Source organism: Pipistrellus kuhlii, unplaced genomic scaffold (genome assembly GCF_014108245.1).
Source record: "Pipistrellus kuhlii isolate mPipKuh1 unplaced genomic scaffold, mPipKuh1.p scaffold_m20_p_14, whole genome shotgun sequence".
Lineage (NCBI taxonomy): Eukaryota > Metazoa > Chordata > Mammalia > Chiroptera > Vespertilionidae > Pipistrellus > Pipistrellus kuhlii.
The window spans coordinates 26,997,363-27,017,033 of record NW_023425449.1 but is presented as its reverse complement, the minus strand read 5'-3'; the positions used below and the strand labels follow the sequence as shown (position 1 = coordinate 27,017,033).

General features: G+C 40.2%; 1 protein-coding gene across 2 annotated transcripts in view; it reads left to right on the top strand.

Annotated features, from left to right (window-relative positions):
- CA8 (carbonic anhydrase 8) overlaps nt 1-6,261 on the top strand; it is an 83,013-nt gene extending 76,752 nt beyond the window's left edge. For both annotated transcript variants that reach the window (XR_004987748.2, XM_036436990.2), the window contains one exon: nt 5,241-6,261. The gene's annotated coding sequence lies outside the window, so the exon portion shown is untranslated. The remainder of the gene's footprint in view (nt 1-5,240) is intronic.
- The last annotated feature ends 13,410 nt before the right edge of the window (nt 6,262-19,671 follow it).

The following is a 19,671-nucleotide window of genomic DNA, read 5'->3' as shown; positions in this document are numbered from 1 at the left end:
AAGGTTATGTCAATACAAGTCAACGCCAAGCAAGATTTTAAACGAATGTTAAAAAATGACATTAATTATTACTATACCCGATAGAAACTGCCCTGACATAGGGTTCTACTGGTGTACAGGAGAAAGAGACCATTTGAAAAGAGAAAGTCCGTATGTCTAGCATATAGCTATTTCTTAAAAGAATCCTATTTTGGAGATGTAACATTGAATTATCTTGCTTAAAGAGGGATGTGTTAGAGTGTTATCAAGGAGCTGAGCCAGACTCGCTGGGATGCAGATCAAGCCTGGGACCTGCAGTGGCCTTTGAGAACAAGGACATGTGTGTTCTTATTTTTGATAGCTTTTTAGGAAACTCGCCAATAGTGATTTGATTTGTACTCATTCCCAAGGATCTCCTTGTAGAAGATAATTTAAGGTTCTGAAACAGTCACAGGAAAGACAGCATCTGTTATAATTATATTGAAATAGCTGATAATTTAGAAGACTTCTTAAGATATAGTCATACTTCAAGGTCTCATTATGGACAATGACCATTGCATAATAGAACATTTCCTTATTTTTTTATTATTATTTATATACTAGTGACCCAGTGCATGGATTCATGCACATTGAAAAGAAATTAAGTGGTGGCCGGTGGGGTGGGACTGGGCGAGATGGGCCGGACGTGCCCTGGAGACAACCTCCCGCGGTCACTCCCCAGCTTCTGCAGAGTGAGTGGGGTCCCTCCAGCAGGTGGGGTCCCTTGGCCTGGCCTGCGGGGATTGGGCTGAAACCTGCTCTCTGACATGCCCTGAGGGGTCCCGGAGTGTGAGAGGGCACTGTGCAAAGTTGCTGTCTACAGGGTGTGGAACGCAAATGCAAGTGTGCAGTAAACCATATTTGGGGCCAATAGTGCCCCAGCAACAACGTAACCCGTGGTTAATGTGGAATCCCACGAGGAATCGGGCTCCCCCCTCTCTGGTTTCAGGGTTTGTCACCCAGGAACCTCTGCAGCCAAGTCACTGCAGCTTGGCAGCTCCTGCGTCAGCGTCTGGCCCCTGGTGGTCAGTGCACGTCATAGTGACTGGTTGGACAGGTGGAGGGACACTTAGTATATTAGCCCTTTATCTCGCTAGATAAATGGGTATTTGGAGGAAGTCCCGAAGTGCAGAAAGTTAGCCTGATCCCCTCTGTATATTCAAAGTGTCATTTCTTTCCTTACATATTGATTACCAAGGAATACAGTTGTTGTGGAAACTTTAGAAAATATACAAATGTGTAAAAAGGAACTTTTATTTTAAATACTGATAATCCATTAAACCTAGACAGTTAATTTTGTTTCCATCACAAATTGCTGTAAAATAACAGGAAATAGATTTTTTTTTTAAGTGCACAAACCTACAAGGATAGCCAAAACAAAAGAGGAGATAACAGCGACAATATTTTGGAAGCTAGAAGCAGATGCTAGTATGATAATGGATTTAGCAGATGTGAGGAACAAGCCTATGTACATAACAGAATCTCGTAAAGTCCCAAGAATTGGTGACAATAGTTACCAATTTCACTATATGTTGGAATGAAAGGAGACTCAAATCATCTGTATTGGTTCTGTTTAAGAAGGACTTACATCTCCAAATCCTCTCCCAGTCTTCAGTGGGTACCTGGAGATACTCTCTGGAGATGATGAAGAGAGAGGGGACATAGGCATAATTGATCAGGATCAGGATACTACAGTAAAAGAGAGTGATTGAAGGACTTCCTCATACCCCCTTTCCCTCTCCTGCCCCACTTGCCTTCCAATGCAGTGGTAGAAAGTTCTCTACCCAGACAAGTGGCCAAAAGATACTTTCTGGAGAATCTGACACCAGGGACTTCTCTACTGTAGCCCAGCTGGCTCATCCTGTGGTGATAGCACAACAGATAAGACCCCCTGTGTGCTTGGAGTCTCCATTCTGGCTTCTAGTAGTGGTTGTTCCCTTTCTCAGATATGAGCAGTTACAGATATTTGAAGGAATCCTATAACATGTAAGAATCCACAACACACAGAATAAGGCAAGTTATCAGAAAGACCTAGGAAAAGAAAACTTCAAGAAGGCAATCATTCAGATCTTCAGAGAGAGAAGGAAAGAAATTGCAACCAAGGAATAGGAATGGGATGCAATTAAGAAACTGAAAACAGGAGAGCAGAAATGAAAAATCTTATAGTGGAAACAGAAGGAAGAATTGAAGACATTTCTTAGCAAGTAGAGCAGAACAGGAGAGGATGAAATAAGAAAATTGGAGAACCAATTTAGGAGCTCCATTATCCAAAAAATAAAAAAAGTAGAGAGAGACCAGAGAAAGTGGAGGAGATGAACTAGCAACAAAATTATTCAAAATATTTTCTCAGAACTCATGGACATACATTTCCAAATTATGAAGGACCCACTAAATTTCCAGTATGGTAGATAAAAATACATCCACACCAAGGCACTATCACCGTGACATTTCTGGGCGCTGAGGGAAAATTACAGTGAAAAAAAAAAAAAGTCAAAGGTCAAAGAACCTGGAATTTGAATATCAAACATCTCAATAGCATACTGGAAGCTAAAAGTCAAGGGATCATATTCAGAATTCTGAGGGAATTTTCATCCCACTTAGAATTCCTTACCCAAACTTTTGATTAATTTGAAATGACTTCTCAATGTCCTTTTCAAGTATCAAAGTCATTAAAAACTTACTTCCCAGGAAACTACTGGAAAATCTGCTTCACCAAAAGGGAGTAAACAAAGAAAACAGATGTGGGATTCAGGAAACAGGAGATCAGACAAAGAAGAAAGGCAAAGGAGATTGCCAGAAAGATGGTGACCCGAGGTTGTAGGCAGAGACGGTGTCAGTCAGATGTGAGCAGAGAAGGTTCTAGAAAAGTTTCCTTAGGACAGTGAAACTGATAGACTGCAAGATGTCTGAACTTCCCGAGAGTCAGGCAATTGGTAGGTAGTTTTGATTTGAGTATACAGGAAGCTAAGGTAGAAAAAAAATGCAAGATAATGAACTCCACAGAAAACAAAAAGGTGTGCAGGAAAAGAGAACTAATGATATATTAATACACAGAGCTCAGCTCTGAATACTATTTATATCATTACAATACTAGAAGCTGACTATTGAAAGAGCCAAAATTACTGGGAAAATGGGGTAAAGGGAATGGTGGTGTGTGTGTGTGTGTGTGTGTGTGTGTGTGTGTGTGTGTGTGTGTGACGGAGGGGGGGGGCGGTGTCTGACAGGAGGAAAGAGGGTCAATCTTCATTCTCCATAGGAAAGTTCAACAGACAATACTGGAATGGAGCAATACAATCATGCTGCTTAGCTTTATGGTGTTAATAATCAGCTAAAAGAGTTGAGGAGGAGGAAATGGGTGGCATATGGGATGGGACTGATAGTTTTCATAAGAAACATTTTAGAATTATTTAACCTTCTAAACTGTGTGCATGTATAATTTTGAGGAAAATAAATACAAATAGGAGCAATTGCTACTCTCATTTTGTTATACTTTTAAAAATGATTGTACACAGGCATACACATGTACACACTTATGAATTTTCTTGGAGTGTTTGCTTTGAGCCAGATATTGTGCTGGACCTTAGGAACTCAGCTCAGTGTAGATGAGACCAAGTGTGATTCCATCCCATGAACACTCCCTCCAAAAATGCTGAATAGTTAATTTCAAACACCTGCTTATGGAAAATAATAGACCATCCAGTGTGGCAGTTCAGTTTTCATCTAGCTAGGTGTCTATAAAATCAACTGAAATGGTCACTGGTAGTTCAGTTATATGCTTTGGAGGTGATGTTACATTATATCTGTTGTCATATTACATTCTCACACAATCTCTACGAGTAGATATTGTTACTTATGAGTTAGGCATTGTACCAGAAGGGTCAGGTAAATCGCCCAAAACTTTACAACAAGATGGGGGTAGAGTTGGGATTTGAATTTGGGTCTTCCTGATTCCAGATTTATACCTCAGATTGTGATCAATTGAAACATATCCCCAGATATTATGGTATCTGCAGTGAACAAGATTGAACGTCTGTCTTTTGGGGGGGGGAATCTAATATCAAGATCACTATGAGAGTTCCTTGTTTTGAGAGGTGACATTATCTTTGAAAACTATAGAGAAAGAAAAGCCCAGTAAGCATAGGGTATTATCTTTAGTTTCTTCTGTGAGAGAGATCTTAGGAGAGTGAGTACCTAAATTCACCAGCAGAGTCTACATTCAGTTATATTAGAATTCATTCAACATTTATGGAGAACCCTCTACATCAAACCTTTGGAGCTTCAAAATGACACCAACAGGCAAGTGCAATGGGCTGCCATATGGATGTATGTTCAATGTTAAAATGCTCTGGATTAAGACATGACCTTGCATGATTAGAGTGGTTTATTTATCCATTTATTATTTATCCATATACTTAATAGAAGTGTAAAGGTATTTGGGAACTAGGAAGAAGTGATTATTACACATAAAATTAATGACAATAGCAGGAAGTTTTATTTTGTTATTAAACATTAGAGTCCTGTCACACGAAATTTGTGTGCACGTAGGGTCCCTAGGCCTGGCTTGTGATGAGGGCCGATCATTCTCGGCTGCCAGCCGGCCCAGTCCCCTGCTGCCACCATGGCTGGTCACCCTCTGTGTGTGGGGCGAACATAGGGGGTGACTGGTGGGGCGATTGGCGCCCAACACTGCCTGTGTCCACCGCCACCCAGTTCCCATTTTCCATCAGGCGTTTGGAGCCTGCTCTTGGGGGTGGAGGTGGGGGGGTGGGGAAAGGAATAACCGAAAGGTTGGCTAGCCGATCAGGCAGTCAGCTGGGGCCAGCTCCTGCGTTGAGCGTCTTCCTCAGTTCCTGTCATAGCCAACCAGTCGTTCCACCGTCTGGTCAATTTTTATATTATGCTTATTTATGGATTATTGTTTAATTATTATTAAACATTTTTGTTTAGAAAACAATTCAAACACTTATTTATTTGGGAGTAAAGTGCTTGGTTCTATGAAATTTTGCACTGATAGATTCTGCAACAGTGAAATTATGGTAGACTTTGCAGAAAATTTGCAGAGGTGATAGACTTGAGCATGAAGGTATTTTGAGATTTCTACATTTTCTTATAAAGGTTTTAGATTTTACTGTCTCTCGTCGGACTGTAACAGACTTTTCAGTCTGCTGTAGAGGAATGTCCGTAACATAATTGACTTTTCTTTTTTTCTTTTTTGCATAAAGGAGGAAGACAATGGTGGTATAGTGCCCTAGGATGAGAATGGAAACGTCTGAGCTGCAGCTTTGATTTTTCCTGAAAGCCTGCATTGTTTGTCTTCATCTAATCCAGCTTTGATGGACATCTCTGGCAGTTGCCTGTACACATGCTCTAATGAAATATTAGGAATGGCTGTACATTGAAAGAGGCCCCATATTATATATCACTGCTGGTAGTATTCATATTTTTTACACACACTGTTTATTGCTTATATGTAGAAGAAATGAAGCTAGTTTTCAGAGTTGTTATTAATATGAATATATATCATGTATTAATGTCGAGACAGGAAAAATACATTTCCAGCATTAGCAGTCCTTCATTTCCTGTCTCCAACAGAAAATCCACTCCTTCGGAGAATAATGTAAGTCTTGATAATAAAATAAGAGTTTTGATTAAAAACAGAATACAGCTTCAAAGTGGAATGTAGAGGATTAGTAAAAATCATATCTCATGTTATTTTCTAGCCCTCACGCCACAGATGATGTCAGGCTGGGTTGTTATTATGGAAAACAGTTTGGAAATGAATGCAAAAACACAATACTCACTTTATATATTTCTGTCTTAGTAGAAGGATTTATTTGAAGAAAAGAATCTAATCATATTTATTTGACATATTAGAAGCTGTGGTTTCTAAGACAAAAAGAAAGTAGGTACCTTGAATAGCTCCTTTTCCATGATAGAAACATAAATTTAATAGTACCCCACCATAATTTTGTGTTGTGCATTTTGTAAGACTTCAAGATATTTTATTCTGTGAATTTCATGTCTTCGGTATATTGAAACATTTCTGTCAAAGGTGGCCAACAGTACATTTTAATTAATTTTAAGTGTTACTGGCAAATCTTAGCATATGTTTATATATATATATAAGTATGTGTGACAGAATGAGATAACTTATGTAAAACAGTAGAGTGCGTGTTGCAAAGCAAGTCCTTAATAAATGTTTATTGTTATAATCACTGTTGTAAAACTAGTAACTTCAAAAACGTAGTCCCGATTTGGAGGGATTGTGTGATGCAAAATATATATGTTAGAAATAGAAATAATGCAGGTGGAATAAGCATGTGCTGAGAGACTTTAGATGTGTTGAGTGTCGGGGGACAGGGAGGTGTGGGAGGTGTAGGGTGGAGCCATGGGCAGGGGGGAGAAAGCACTAGAGCGGCAGCTGAGTGAGGAAGGCGGCATGTTGTGTTGTGTTGTGAAGGGTCAGGCTGTGTGGCTGCCTGGACCACATCAGGGCAGCATGAGGCAGAGCCGCTGAGGGGCAGAAGGGAGAGCCCTGGATTTTTCCTTCCCACGGTTTCTTGCGTGTACACAGAAATGAAGAAATGGCAAAGCCTGCTACACACACTGGCATATTTAAACATTCATATCTTACAGAAAAAAACTGATAAACCACATACTTGCCAAACACCGACTGCAGGTGTGGCCTCCTTTGTAGTCAACATCCAAAGGAAGGCAGACTCCCAGCCCCATCTTGGAGGAGAGGCCCTGGCATGGAGGTTCACGGGTGCCGCCTCTCTGCTCCTGGCACAGTTGGGTTGAGCAGCCAGGGTCTGTTCCTGGACCCAACTTCTGATGCTTCTTGTAGTCTCCAACCTTCTGTCCCTAAAAAACACAAAGTAAACATAACAAAAATGAATTCAAATGACTTTCAAGGTGATACCCAGTTTCCCATATTTTCCCTTTTCCTAATATAAATAAAATTAAGGATTTACATTAATTTGCTGCATATTTTCTGAGTCAAAAGACGAAAATCAGCTACTTGGTTCAACGTGTGGTATCCATTGATTAGATTGTGTGGCAGCTTAATATTCTTTAAGGTGGAAAATCGCTTGTTCCTGCAGCTAATACCTCAGAGTCAGTGGTGCTCTTTTAGGGATAAATGTGAAAGGGCCATCTGTCAATGAATAAAAGTGCAAATAAGTATTATCAGATCTATCCTGTTTTGATGGTGGCTGGGAAAGGAAAGGTATGCAACAGATCCTGAAATAGGGGAAGGAGCTTCCTAAAGCAGAAGTGTGCATATGTTTGGGAATAGGGGGTGGGAGGAGGTAGTTAAGTAGGAATAAATGATAAATTTCAAAGATTGTGACATTTACGATAGATTTTGTTGACCTAACAAAGGAAGAAAGGCGACAAATGGAGGTGCTTTTCCATATGGCTTACACGTCAGAAATCACCTCTGATTCATGGTAATTAAGGGATCCGGTCCTGTGTAAAGTCTCAGAAGTTTTGTCAGTTAAGATAATTGAGCCTTCTCTTTTTCTGTCGGTAAACTTAGCTGAAGGCTTGCCAGTAGTGTAGCTCCTTTCAGAGAACTGACATCTGATTTTGTTGGTTTTCTCTAACTATGTTTCTGTTTTCTATTTCATTCAGTTCTGCCCTGACTTTATTATTTCCTTCCTGCTGCTTGCTTTGGGGTTCATTTGTGATTTTTGATGTATCATAATGTTAAAGGGTAGGCTATTGACTTGAGATCTTTTTGTAATATAGGCATTTCTGGTTATGAATTTTCCTCTAAGCATTGCTTTAGCTGCATCCTATAACTTGTGGTATGTTATATTTTTGTTTTTATCCATCTCAATGTATTTTCTAATTTGCCTTGTGATTTTTTTTTGACCCAATGGTTATGTTGGCACACATTGCTTAATTTCTACCTACTTATGAATTCCCAGGTTTCTGTTATTGATTTATAATTTCCTTGCAAGATCAGAGGACATACTTTGCATGATTTTAATCCTCTTAAATCTACTGAGTCTTGTTTTATGGCCTAGCATATGGTTTATCTTGGATTGTATTCCATGTGCACATAGTAGGACCTCTGCTCTCTGAGTGGGGCTGTGTGGAAGAAGAGGCTCATGACCTCTTTGTGGTTGTCTCCAGAGATTTAGCCTCTGCAGCCTTTTTAATATTCCTTGATTGGGGGCTGATGGGAAAGGGAGCCCCATCTTCTTGGCTGTACCCACCTAGAATGGAGATTTAATCATGTCAACTTTGGGGAGGGGAAGGGAAAGAGTGGGTTTGTGGCTCAAATTCCAACACACTGTTCTTACTGAGATTTAGGAGGTCTTCTTCAGTAAATATTTCCCTGTTTGTTGTATGTCCTTAGGGGAATGTCCAGACACTTTAAAATTATTCTTATTCACCGGTGATATTGTTTACAGGGGGCAGCAAATCTGGGAGCTCCTCACGTTGCCATTCTGGGTGTAGCTCTCCATCCTTTAGGGTAGCGCAGTACTCAAACTGTTAGGCTGCCAGTTCCCTTTTGAAATTTTCACTTGGATAAGCACATTTTTCAAAAATTTGTGTCAAATACCAACATTGTAATAAAGGATAGACTCATGCACTTTTGTAATTTAAAGTTTCTTAAAATGAAAATGAAGTTGACATATCAGGCATTAACTTATTGAGATAATAACTCTGCAATTTTATTTCATCATTTATTTCTCTAATTAATTAAAAGCAATTAATTTGTATGTGCTGATTAATGCTTTTTATGTCTAACTCTTGACTCTTGAAACTTAACCATCTTGAGGACAGTTCATTTTCCTTAGAACTATCCACATTTAGTGGGAAATATTAATATAGCAAATATTGACATGATTAAAAAGCAGCCTCTATTAATTTAATGCAGAATATTATCTTGGGTCATAGTAGAGGGTATGATGAACAGGAAGAGGCATTATACACTGATGATGTAATGCAGCCCCGGAGGACATACTCACAGAGAAGCATTCTCCTCTTTTTTCCTGTTCCTTTCCTCTATTTAGAGTTGTGTGTCTGGCATGAAACTCCTAACAGGCTCGCATTGAGATAATGAGGGTTTAAACTAGAAATTTTTGTGTCATATCAGACTTAGATTACAATTTAATAAGACACACTAAAGTTTTATACATTGAGTCGTACAGGAATACTCATTTAGAGATGATGCTATTGAGTTTTAAGAAACTTTGATTTTTGAAACTTAAGTGGATCTGCATAAACTACTGCCTTGCAATGCTTTTACTCCCCCTCTGGAACACTGTAGTTTCAGTGAGTCAGTAGAACTTAAGAAATTTCTTAGAGCTGTTCCAAAGACCTGAATATGCTTGCTTCATACCTTGGGGGCCTGATTCATTTCCAGAATAACTCTGCTGTACAATTCCTGTGCTTTCAAATTATATTGCAATTTACTCAACCTCAATAGGAATTTTCCTATGAAAATTATATTAGAATCTGGCTCAAAGGTGTATGTGTGTGTGTGTGTGTGTGTATATATGTGTGTGTGTGTATATGTGTGTGTGTGTGTGTATAAAATATATTTTTTAATAAAATGCATATCAAAGTCTATACATTGCATGAAAAACACTTTATCTTTTATAACATAAAGATGCTTCATCTTGACATAAAGAAAATTCACAGTATTATCATAGCACAAGACTGGGATGAAAATGAACTCCTTGCAATTTAAGTCATATTAAGTACATTTCCTTGGAAATATTTTTTGGAACAAATCTTATTTGAGTGAAATAATCTTACTACAAAAACCCCCTATAACATACATGATTTCTTTTCCCTTCTTTCTACTTACATTTAGAAGTTATATTTATAAGGAATAGTTCCAGATAACCAATAAGCACACTTGATGTCCTATTAAAAATTCATATGCACGTTTAGTGAAGACTTATGATGGTTTTGCAGAGAGGGAACGGTAGTCATGGTAGCCAACCCCAGCCTTCAGTTTGGGAAAAACAGGAGCCAGGTTAAAAAAGAAAAAAAAAAAAAGAAAAAAAAGGAAATGTGAATCCAGTTCTCACAGGGAAATTGACCTTCCCAGGAAGAGGAGTTAGTGCTTCTCGAGCACCAAGGGGTGATTTCCTCCTTTGTGTGTGAGGAAATGTCCTAAGCGGCCCTCTGTAGTGAGAGACAAGGAGCAGGCGGGCAGTGCCCTCCAGGGGACAGTGCCTCCCACGTAGGTTAGGATGATTATTGCTGTCAGTCCTTACACAAAGTACACATTGAAAACATCCTGTGGACATTGGTCAGGCATTATTTCTCAGTGCAGTTCTGAGGCGTGGGCTCCGGCCTTGCGTTCTTCTGTCCTCTGGGCCTCCCCGGGAAGATTGGCAGACCCTCCATTGCTAACTCACACTTCATCTTCGGTGGCCTGTAATTTTACCATCTCGTGCATTTGTATTAAATATCTTTAATGATCAAAATCACTGTCTGATGGGAGTTAGTTTAAGGGTTTAAGTCAGAGGAAACTTTTCCTTCTCTTTTTCTAACTTGCCTTTTAAAAAGAGGCCAGCTAGACTGACATAATTAATTTCCAGCGTTCCTGAATTCTGTCCTCCGATTTAGCCACGGGTAACCTTCTTTCCTTTTCTGACCAGAAAGAAAATTGTGTCAAATGTGAGGTGTGGTCAAACCTAGGCACCTGATGAAGAATTATCTTTTATTTTGAATTCCTTCAGGATATTTCCAATGGGTTGCACTACACTCTTAACAAAACAAACTTTTCCCCACAGCATTCGTTCCCACCCTCTCCCTGTGAGGCAGGAACACAAGTAGCAGGAAGCTGTGGTACCTGCCCTCCAGCTGAAATGTGGAAAGAGAGCCACAGTCCAGCCACGCGGAGGGCAACAGCGAAGTGATCTATGATAGGAGGGTGGAAGTGATCTATGATAGGAGGGTGAATCTGTAAGTGCCGAAATGGAAGAAGCCATGAAGACCCCACCAAAGCAGCAGAGAATTTCAATGAGGCCAGACCTCCAGTGCAGCAATGACTGTGGTAGATACACGTCAGTATGGTCTTTGTAGTATCAGTCTTGGAGCAAAATTTTGTGACTAACTCCAGGTTCTTGTGCTCCCATCACGTGAGGGGGCCAGGTGGTGGGGAATTATAGAGGGTCTAGGGTGGGCCGAGTCTGTGTGCAGGCCCTTTAAGAGGATGCTTGGGTTTCCAGCCATCTCCTGGCTCACCTGGAGGGAATCTCCACTGATTGTCAGAGCCAGGTATTGAGGGGATTCCTCTTCTGGAGCTGTGCTCTGGGCTGGGGAGACGCTTCCCTCCCCCAGTCTCTACGGGGCTTCTTTATATCCTCAGTTATAGGCGTTCGGTTCAGCTAGTTTTCAGCTAGTCCTCCAGGTTGATTGCTCAGTAGTTTAGTTGTAATTTTGATGTGGTTGGAGGAGGAGGAGAGCACAGCATTTTCCTGCTCCACCACCTTGGGAGGAATTCCCACAGCCGCTTCCCTCAAACAGAGGCAGCAACAAGGCCCAGAAGCGTTTTGAACACCGACTAAAGTGTTCTGCAGATTAACCCCCACGTTATTCCCGCTAGATTAGAACGGGATAGACTGGAGGCAGGCAGGCCTTCCACCCAGAAGTATGGGCAGGTGGAGAGAGATCGGAGAGAGCCAAGCAGCAGGAGGTAGGACCGGTACCTCCTGGCTTGAGAGCAGGTGTCTGTGGCTCCTCCTTCCCCTCACGCCACGCTCTTCTACCATCTGTGAGTCACTCATCTAACAAACACACGATTCCAGATGCAAGGTAAGTTGCTGCCCCGTTTACTTTTTTTTTTTTGGGGGGGGGGAGGGGAGTCATTTGCAAGTTTTTCTGCTTAATCTCTATAAAGTAAAAAAGAATGACACCCCAATCTCAATCTCTCTCTCTCTCTCTCTCTCTCTCTCTCTCTCTCTCTCTCTCTCTCTCTCTCTTTCTCTCATTATCCTTACTGTGCTCATGGCTAATCCTCCCCTTAGAGGTAAGGACTGTGTCTTCAATCGCTGTGAGAGGGTCCCATGGCACAGTGTTTCCCCATACACCTTTGATGATTCCTCAAAGGGATAAAAGATCCTGAGCTTAATAGCAGGCACAAACAAACCTCAGTAACAACTAAATACAAATGTACGTATCTTTTCGGAAACGTAAAATAAAACCTGTGTATGTGTGCGTCTTTCTATCCCATCTTTTCTCAGCTCTCAGTGCTGAATTCACGGTAAACATATTTGCAATCTGGAAAACACCCTAAAACCACATCAACCTTTTTTTCTTCTCAACTTGCTGACAACACACTCCTTAGGGGTCATGCACTCAGGATGGGCGTGCTTTCTCGATAGAAAGTAATGGACATGTGGTTGTCCTATCAGCGTTCAATCTAGTGCTAGTTTCTGAAAGTGTTCTTTAAGAGGATGCCTGGGGTCGGTTGTGACACACCCGGTGACCTCAGCTCTTCCTCAGTGTCCGGTAACCTTGTAGGTCCCTGTTTTCTCCAGGCCCATGCATACAGGACAACCTAAAAGGATAATGGAGATGGGCACCTGCAAGGCAAATTTGTGGAGCTGGGTGCTGGGTGCTTCTCCTCTGCCTGCTGATGGAGAGTTGGGGGTAGCAAGCAGCTGCTTAAATAGGGAGGTCTTCAGGCCGAGGGCTGTACCATCTCGCGAGACTCAGAGCAAGCCCAGGAGAGTGGGCAAATCCCCCGCAGGTACTGCGGCCCCGCCCATTCCTCGCCTTATTAGCATCCAGTCTTCTAAAGCTCTTTTTGTTTTCAAACAAAACTCCTTTGGATATTTGTATTCCTGTGAAAGATTGATTTATTCTGCCCACTTTATGCTACATGCGTGATTTTTCATTTGATGTGAGCTACTGCTCTATTTCTCATATTGATGGGGACTCATCTTCAGAATTAATTTCAGTCATTTCTTTTCTTCATATCTTTAGCAATTCACAAACATTACTTGGAAAGACTATGATGTATTGGTTCTTTTAAAAGCCATTAATATCTCTTTCTATTTCATAATTATTTTATTTAAAAGGTTGTAAAGTTACATATTTTTCTTACTGATAAGTGAACATAAAAACAGTGTCACTCTGTTTATGCAGTAAATATAGGATAAAAGAAACATCAGGACTAGTTGTTATGTGCACATATTTCATTGGGTTTTCTTCAGCCGCTGCAAATCCAGAAGCAACACTGAAGTTCCTTCCTCTTTTAACCTACCGGAGGAAAGACAGCACGCTAAGCAGTTTTTCAACGAGCTTAGTCTTTCTTTGTAAAGTGATCTAACAAGAGCGTTGCCCGAAAGCCTTCTCCCTTACTGTTGGCGTGATGAACCAGGCCTGGCATAGTGCAGTGTTTTGCCATGACATCTTTTTCTGCACACGCATTCTCAATGGACTGTGGACGGATGAACTGTCTTAAGAGGACAGCCTACTGCGATCCGTAATCCGAATACTGCATCAGTGGGCGTAAAACAAAAAGGCTTTTTGCAGCGTGTGTGAATCACCGCTCAAGCATTTAAAAACATGGGTCTGTTTTTTGGGGGCACAGCCCACCCGTTAATGTTAAAGTCACACATTTACCTCAAAGCCAGACGAGGTGCCTCAGTCTTTCCCCAGGAGTCCCAGATTATAAAGAAAGGAGGATCGGTTCTTTTCCCTTTGTAGTGGAGCAGAATGGAATGGGGAAGCTTGGGCAGAATCTGGCAACTTTTAAAAAAAAGCTTTCCATTTGTTGACACCAACAAATTAGTGGTGGAGCACACATGCAAATGTCTCCCTCCGTGCTCGACACCTGGCAGGTTTGCCCCTCTTTTTCGCTTTGAAGGGAAAATAAAAATCGTTCTGATTTTTTTTTTAAAGATAAAACAGCTTTTTAAAACATGTTGCAGACACTGGCCACTCATTTTCTCACTAATTCAAATCAAGCGTTCTTATTGATGGAATCTGAGAAAAATAGAGGACATGAAACACAATAGATGAAAGACAGAGGCAGAAATGGTGGCAGCATAATGGTCCTGTTCCCCATCTCCTATGGGAGCATGTTTTCTCCTCTTATTGGGCTAACTGCCTCTCCTCTTATTGGTGGGCTCAGTGCACGGAAAATACTTCATTTTCAAAGTATTAGCAAGATCAAATAGCAAGTCCTTACATCCAGGAGTAAGAGAAGCCATTTGACTATAGGGAAGTATCATGTACTCCTCTCTCTCTCTCTCTCTCTCTCTCTCTCTCTCTCTCTCTCTCTCTGGTTTATTTCTTTTTAAAAACTAATTCAAAATTTTATTGATAAAGGTATTACATATATGTCCTTATTCCCCCATAAATCCCTCTCTCCCTCCCCCCCCCCCCCCTGCCCGCACCTACCCTGGTGTCTGTGTCCATTGGCTAGGCTTATATACATGCATTCTTCTAAGAATTACCATTTTATGTTTCAATTTTTTATGCCAATCCACATGATGTACTCTATTTACGTTGAGAATTCTGGGGTAGCTAAAAAATAGGGGGCTTCCAGTGCAGTAAAAAGGGTGTGGATGTGGGGGTGAGAACACAGGCTCAGGTTTATTTAGTTGGTAAATACTTCTGTGTTATGTACTCAGGTGTTCGTCTCTCAGTGGCTATGGAGTTTTGTTCATGGAATGTAGTTTTTATGAGCTTTAATGTTTTGGAGATATATTACATTTAGCCTGTTCAGCAATTTTCTTTTAGGATTTACCACTCTCCTACCTAATAAGGCTGCCCAAACTGTATCTCCTCCCTAATATGACTCAGGTTGGGTACTCTAAACTCTCAATCCTAATGGCCACAGTGATTATTCTGGGAGGAACACGTGGCCCAAACAGCCAATCTGGAAATTTTGCTGGAGCTTCCTGGAAAGAAGAGTGAGTGAGCTATATAATTAATGTGTTTTAGTCACTGCGCCTAAACTTACCTGGGTCCAGTTCTAGACATTTCAATTATATGGGGTCAAACTTTCCCCCCCCCCCTTTTACCTTTGTTTTTGTTGTTTCATTTTATTTAGACTGGTTTGAGTCTTTACAAAATTATTTTGTTTCTTTATTGGTAAAATTGGAACAATCATACTGTTTACTGTTTAAAGATGTGTGATGATGCATAGATGACATAAGATAGGGGAAAGTGAGATATATTTCTGTGGCATGCACTACCTATGGCATGTAACAGTGACCATGGATGAAGGGCTTAAAACAGCCCCACTAACCTTGGGATGAGGAAGGTAAGAGAGCCATAAATAATGTTGAATTAATGGCTGCAGGGATTTTATTCCTTTCCTGTTAGTGTAAACTATGAACATAACTCACTTGGAATCAGGGGACTTTTGAGCAGAAGACCAAGATTCATCTTAAGAATGAATCACTTCCCTACAATACAATAGAGCTTGATCTAAATGGTTTGGCTCAGTGAATAGAGCATCAGCCTGCAGACTGAAGGGTCCTGGGTTTGATTCCAGTTAAGGGCATGTACTTTGGTTTCAGGCACATCCCCAGTTGGGGGTGTGCAGGAGGCAGCTATTTGATGTTTCTCTTTCATCAATGTTTCTAACTCTCTCCCTTCTTCTCTGTAAAAAAAAATCAATAAAATATATTTTAAAAATAAATACATGAGGGCTTAAGCATAGGTAAGAGAGAGTGGCAAGGAGGTGGTGAACCAGCTTCTGCCCATGTGGTGCTTACATTTTAACAGATGCAGGACTGTACAGAAACTTATTCCAAGTGGGATTTGGGTCAGCCCTTGAAAATATGAATAACAATTCTGATTTCATTGCTTAGCTGTTTATGTCCCTGGTCAGGATTATTAGGAGTTTAAGCATCAGGTTATTCGATTCCTTTCTTTAGTCCCCTCCTGTGATGTTTGATCCAGATCTGCCCTCATTTTATTTCCATTGAAATTGACAAAGTGACAGGCTATATTTGCAGGTGGCCTCAGGATCCATGAATGAGACACACACTGAGGCAGAGGCAGTGAGACAGCTGTAGCTACTGCCCACTCAGCAGGGACCCACCCACCCTGGCAGACTGCCACATTCATTGTACCAGGTCTATTTGTTCACTCTTGCACTCCCTGGAAGTATCTTGCATGGAATAATGAAAAATAACCCTCTACTAGTGTAAGTGTAATACATCAAATGATTTATCTCAGGCTTACGTTAGGGTTTGTGTTGGTTTGGCTTTCACTGTGTTTTACCCAGTCTAGCACTGGGTACACAATGCAGTATTCAACAAGCAATGTGCTGTGTTTAGTGGAAGGAAAGTAAACTTTGGAATCAAACTGATTACTTGGAGTCCTTGCTCTGCCACTTAGGTTTTCTCAATCCATTTCTAAGTCCACAGAAAACTTAACTCATGCTATGAGTTTCTGTAGTTATTGTTTTCCCATTTATTCTAATCATCTTCTATCTAAAGCCAAAACTACTCTCTAAAGCTAAAGGGACTAAGAAGTAAACATTGATAGTCACTGGGATGTAAACTACAGCATAAGGCATACAGCCAATAATATTGTAATAACTCTGTATGGTGCCAGGTGGGTACTAGAATTATCAAGGGAATCACTTTGCAAATTGTATGATTGTCTAACCACTCTGCTGTACACCTGAAACTAATATAAAATAATGTTGAATGTCAACTGCAATTGAAAAATTAAAAACACACACAAAACTTCTCTTTGATTACTGTTGGCACAACTGATGGAAAGGGGTGATGGAGTCTCTAAAATTATAAGGGATCTGCAGAATCAAAGATGCTTCATATATTGTCTGTAAACCAAATGAATAATGTCTTATATCTATGTTTATATCATCTATATCTATATCTATATCCATATCTATACCTATACCTATACCTATACCTATACCTATATCTATATCTATATCTATATCTATATCTATATCTATATCTATATCTATATCTACCTATGTCTAGGTCTATTTCTCTCTATCTATCTATCTATCTATCTATCTAATCTTCTGTATGCTACTATTTTGCAAGTATGTAAACATATTCTTGAATTAGTAATTAAATAAACCTTATTTAAAAATAATACCTAATTTAATATAGCTTTTTGCAATTATTTATTTTTTAAATTGGTGGGTGATAACTGCATAAATAATACATGTGACATTAGATTTTTTAAAACTTCAAAGGAGATTTCTAAATAGTTTGAATATTTTAAAAAGATTTTTCCTATTCATTTGCTCAGGTTATTTTGATCCACTTCCAGTTCCTTTCTTTCTCCTCCCACCCTTCTTTTTTTCTCCAAATAGGTTTCACTAGTTTTTCTTTTTCTTTTTTTAAAAATTGATTTTAGAGACAGGAAGGCAGGGAGAGAAACATTGATGTGAGAGAGAAATATCGATGGTTTGCCTCCTGCAAATGCCCTGATAAGGGATCCAACCCTGCCACCTCTTGGTGTACAGTAAGCATGTCAAACTCAAAGGCTAACATGAGCCAAACAAACAAGGTTTAAGTTTATGTGGGCTGCAAAAACAAAACAAAACAGCAACAAAAACAAACTTCAATTTTCATAGAAATATAGGTTTATTTAGAAAAGTATAGTATAAAAAAGAACAAGAGCAATGATAAAATTAATGTTTTCTTACTTACAATTATATTGGCTGGGCTGCAAAAAAGATTCGTTGTGGGCCAATGTAGCCCGGGGGCTGTGAGTTTGACATGCTTGGTGTACAGGATGACACTCCAACTCTAGTCAGAATACTAGAGAGACGGGGCTGTGCAGAGAGCTCTGGAGATCTGTAGAGACACACCAATCTGCATGTGTTGGGAGTAAATCTTCATAAATCAAGAAAAGAGCCACCAGAAAGCAGTGAGCTAAACCATTTTCAGGGCTCACAGGGGACTGGGGATAGTTTGCATTCTCAGCAGCCTGAGTGAAGAAATCTGAGGGGGGTGTTGGGCCGAATTCTCAGAGGCCACACCATTGTGTCAGGGCTAAATTGGGTCTGGGATAATCTGCTTGGGCCCTCTGTCATACAGCTTCACAGCAATCCTTGAGAAGGCCAACATGACATGCAAGTGAAGGCATGCTCACAAAGCCAATACTGATTAAAGGAAAGAAACATGGCTCAACACTCAGTGACATAAAATTCATAGAGGCCAGTACGATTAAAAGAATTACTCTGTACAGAAGTAGGGAAATATGTCCAATAGGCAGGAGAAGGTTCTATCAGTATAAAAGAAGAACAACAAAACCCCACACAAACCAGAGTTAAAGGAATTAGGAGCCAAGGATGTTAAGACAACATTCATAAGTCTTAAATATGTTCGAGGATGCAAAAGAAAGCATGAAAAAGATGATAAAAGAAATGTGTAAACAAATGAAGAACTAAATGAGACTTTGAGAGTTGGAAAATACAATTTCTAGAAAAAAATAGAGTGAATGAGAGTACTATCAGATTAGGCACTGCAGAAGATCAATGAAATTTAAAAAAAGCAATAAAAATCACCAAAATAATGTGAGGGACAAAAAACAACAGCAATAAAAACAAAACTGAAAGGATCCCCACAAAAATCTCTGATTCATGATATAATATCCAGCAATCTAATATATGTTTAATTAGTTCCCAAATAAGAGCAAAAAGATGGTAGATTAGAAAAATGTTTTAGGATGCAAAATAAATAAATTAATTAAAAATCAACAAACCTCAGCAATGGAATAAAGAAAGCCACAGTGTGTCAGCCAGTGTCCAATGAGAAGAGAGAAACCATCCAGTAATCTGAATGGAAAAGGAATATGAAGGGAACGTTTAAGAAGTTATGAATGGTGTAATGGGAGACTGGTTAGTAAGAAGTAAAGAGCACCCTGAAGAGTACAGGAGTAGCAGCTCCAAGGCACAGTCACTGCCACCAGGGCTGAGGTACAGCACCTAGGGGCTGAGGTCCAGATTGCATTGGAGAGGGCACAGCTGTGGCTCATGAATGGCAGAGAAGTCACCATAGTGCCCTGCTGTGGAACTTACTGGAAATATGTCCTTAGCACTTGCTAAAAATTCCATACAGTAGGGTGCTGAGAAAGCCCTGTAAGGAGAGGAGTTTCATAGGAGTTCTGCTACAAAAGCCCCTTATGGGGTGCAGGGTAGGGGAGTGAGTTGCTGGCCATGGAGTGCTGCCTGCTGCTGTCTCTTGCCAAATGAGTACACCACAATCAGGATGGGAAGTCCTTGTCTCTCCCACACCCTTTACTAACATACAACCACTTGGCAAAAGGAAAATATAATTAAAGAGGTCAATTACATTAAAAATATTTTATCAATTTTTTACAGAGAGGAAGGGAAAGGGATAGAGCGTTAGAAACATCAATGAGAGAAAATCATTGATCAGCTGCCTCTTGCACTCCCCCTACTGGGGATGTGCCTGAAACCAAGGTACGTGCCCTTGACCAGAATCAAATCTGGGACCTTTCAGTCTGCAGGCCGATGCTCTATCCACTGAGCCAAACTGGTTTCGGCTTCACATCTATTTTTTGAAGAGCAGATATTGAAATATGAATTTGGAGCTAAGAGAAAATGAGTTGGTAACCTGCACAGTCTACAGGTTGATGACTCAGCTTCCAAATACTAGTACACTCTTCTACACAGGTTTGAGCTTCTATACACCAACAAAA